This window comes from Phasianus colchicus, chromosome 3 (genome assembly GCF_987193195.1).
Source record: "Phasianus colchicus chromosome 3, bPhaCol1.hap1.1, whole genome shotgun sequence".
In the NCBI taxonomy this organism is placed as follows: Eukaryota; Metazoa; Chordata; class Aves; order Galliformes; family Phasianidae; genus Phasianus; species Phasianus colchicus.
In genome coordinates this window covers 83,456,612-83,460,440 of record NC_143438.1, presented here as the reverse complement: position 1 = coordinate 83,460,440, position 3,829 = coordinate 83,456,612, and positions in this window count along the sequence as shown.

The following is a 3,829-nucleotide window of genomic DNA, read 5'->3' as shown; positions in this document are numbered from 1 at the left end:
CAACTCAAAATCAACCTTGCTTTTTGTCTCAGTCAACCTGCAGCTAACGCTTAAACTAAGACAGGCTCTCATATATGACAATGCTTACGGAGATACTTTGTGTACCAACAAGCTGCATGACAACTGACGAGTGTTATTCATCAAATCAATATTTGCTAAAGGCTTGGTCCTATTATTTAGCTGGTTTTATAAGCAGGTAGACGATATTTTGCAAGTAACATTTTAACTGGGTCTATTTTCTTAAATCTCTTAATCTGGTAAGCAGAGCTCTGATAATTACATAAAATTGCTTAGCTTAGAAATGTTCTCAAGCAAAAGATACACTTCAAGAACATCTTCATTTAAAAAAAAAAAAAAAACAACCGTTTTTTTTCACTGGCTCTGCCTGTCCCTGAAGTCAGGACAATAGCAGAAGTAGTGGCACCTATACGGTGTGTAGAAACCTCAACTAGTTGAGTCCTGTTCTATCACTGCCGTAAGGCTATGAAGGTGGAAGGCAAGGTGTGTGAAAAGCAGTTGAGGTCCATGGTTGTTCAGCCCAGACAGAGCAGAGGAGCTGAGGGAGGCCTGATGGCGGCTGCAGCTCCTCTCAGGGAGCGGAGGGCAGCGCTGAGCTCTGCTCTGTGTGACAGCGACAGGGCCCGAGGGAACGGCATGGAGCTGCGTCAGGGGAGGGGTGGGGGGGGGTCAGGGACAGGGTCTGCACCAGAGGGTGGTGGGCATGGAACGGGATGTGGATTTGATGGGTGGACCACTCGATGGATAAGAAACTGGTTGAAAGGCCGCAGACAGAGGGTGGTCATCAATGGCTCCATGTCCAGGTGGAGGCCGGTAACGAGTGGCGTCCCCCAGGTATCTGTCTTGGGACCGGTGCTCTTTAACATCTTTATCAATGACATCAATGACGGAATCAAGTGCACCCTCAGCAAGTTTGCTGACAACACCAAGCTGAGTGGTGCGGTCGACACAGTAGAAGGAAGGGATGCCATTCAGAGGGACCTCGAAAGGCTAGAAAGATGGGCCCGGGTGAACCTGATGAGGTTCAACATGGCAGAGTTTTGCACTTGGGCCAGAGGAATCCCAGGCATCCATACAGACTGGAAGGAGCGGTCCTTGAGAGCAGCCCTGTGGAGAAGGACCTGGGGGTCTTGATAGATGAAAAGCTTAACATGAGCCAGCAGTGTGCCCTTGCAGCTCGGAAGGCAAATGGTATCCTGGGCTCCATCAAAAGAGGGGTGGCCAGCAGGGACAGGGAGGTGATTGTTCCCCTCTACCCTGCTCTTGTGAGGCCCCATCTGGAGTACTGCGTCCAGGCCTGGAGCACCCAGTACAAAAAAGACAGGGAGCTGTTGGAGAGGGTCCAAAGGAGGGCCACAAAGATGATCAGGGGACTGGAGCACCTCCCCTGTGAGGACAGGCTGAAGGAGCTGGGCTTATTCAGCCTGGAGAAAAGAAGGCTGTGGGGTGACCTCATTGCAGCCTTTCAGTACCTAAAGGGAGCCTACAAGCAGGAGGGGAATCAACTCTTTGAAAGGGTAGATAACAGCAGGACGAGGGGAAATGGTTTTAAGTTGATGGAGGTGAGATTCAGGTTGGATGTCAGGGAGAAATTCTTTACAGAGAGAGTGGTGAGGTGCTGGAACAGGCTGCCCAGAGAGGTTGTGGATGCCCCGTCCCTGGAGGTGTTCAAGGCCAGATTACATGGGGCCCTGGGCAGCCTGGTCTAGCACTAAATGAGGAGGTTGGTGGCCCTGCATGTGGCAGGGGGGTTGGAGATGTATGATCCCTGAGGTCCTTCCAACCCTGGCCATTCTGTGATTCTGTGATATTGGGTTTGAACTTTGAGTGGCGCTGCATAGAGCCGGGAGTTGGACACAGTGATCCTCGAGGGTCCCTTCCAACTCAGTCTATCCTGTGATTCTATGATCAGTCACACTGGAATATCAAGGTAAGTGTGCATATGAATTTCAGAGTATTTGTAGCTACTTGATCTAACTTTCAAAATTACTAGAGTGAAAATCCACCATTCATTTTTTCTATGTTTTTATACATTGGTTATAAAAGCAATACAGCTACTGGCTTAGATGAGTTCAATGAGCTGGAAGATAAGCCACAGGGTACTGTCACAGTTCTGCTCTTGCCTATTCCCCAGTTGGCTTGCACCCTCAGCACCTCTCATTTCTTCTGCTGTCATCAGGACAACCTGCTTTAGCTGTAGGTGTCCCTGTTCATTGCTGAAGAGTTGGACTCAATGATCTTTAAAGGTCCTCTCCAACTCAAATGGAGATCCTGTGCAGTCTTACAAAAAAAAATTTGTTCTGCTGTATAGTTTGCCTGCTGTAAAACCGGCTGCATGCTCTGCTATATCAGCTCTCTCTTGAATTCTCTTGAGTTGTTTCAGGTACTCAATTCTGCCCTACTTTAAAGCTAGTGTATGAGATGGCTTTCTCTATTTTGTAATCAAGAATACAGAATAACGGAGGTTGAAAAGGGCATCAGGAAGGCAGTAGTCCAACCTCCTGCTCAAAACAGGGTCAGCCATGAGCTCAGGTAAAGTATGTCAGGGCTTCAACCTGCCTGTTTTTGAAAACCTCCACAAGTGGAAGATGCATAATGCCTTTGAGATACTGTTATATATATCCCAAAAGACATACACAAATCAAAAAGAGCTTCCAATGCAACATCGCTTGCCTCTGATATCATCCTGGTATAAGTCAGATTGCAGAATAAAGAAGGGAATTGCTATAAGCTGAAAACTGTCTTTAATTGATGAAAATGGGTAAGACGATACCTGTGACTGTTTCAAAATATCTATACACTGCAGGCTATGGCTGAAGGTGAAGTCAGCATACGTGACTTCTTATCATAGAATGGCTTGAGTTGGAAGGGACCTCAAGGACCATCCAGCTCCAACCTCCGTATCTAATACTAGACCAGGCTGCCCAGGGCCCCATCCAACCTGGCCTTGAACATATCCAGGCATGGGGCATCCACAACCTCTTTTGGACAGCCCGTTCCAGCACCTCATCACTCTCATAGTAAAGAACTTTGCCCTGATATCCAACCTAAATCTTCCCTCCCTCAACTTAAAACATTTTCCTCTTGTCCTGCCATTATCTACCCATGTAAAGAGTTATGCTTTCCCTTCTAGAGGTTAAGTACAGGGTACAGAAGAGACTACACGAAAAAGGGATTTCCCTTGATAAAACTGCATTTCTGCAGGAGTGCAAGTATATGGGAAAGATATTTTAATAACATTGGGCAGTCTTGAGCACTACAATGACAAAGTGATATTTTACTGCTTTGCACAAGATAACAAAACTACTGCACATGAAGGATTCTGCACATGGTTTTACCTACGGCAGTTTATTTGTAAACAATTGTTACATGTGCCAATAATTTAATTGAACACAGACTTTGTACATTTCAATGTATAATGTTAAGAATGTCACACCAGAAGAATTCAACTGGATTCAGTTACAGCCATACTTTAAAAACCTTCGAAATACAAACCATCAGGAATACTGTACAAGCAAAAGGAAGATCTGAAAACAATGGTGGAAGAAAAAAAAAAAGAAAAAAAAAGAAATAATATATCATGATCAGAAATCTGAGAACAAATAACACACACTTTATAGTTGGCTCTTGAAGACCTCTGGGTACACTCATCTGGAATAACCACTACTTGGGTTGTGCCAGAGCACAAAGCCAACCTCTCCTCGACGAATTAAAAATAGATCTTGCTGAAGACAAACTTCAAACAACTTGCAATGTTACAATGCGTGAGATTTTTCACTGACTTTCAATAAAACTACCTGAAGAAAAGAAA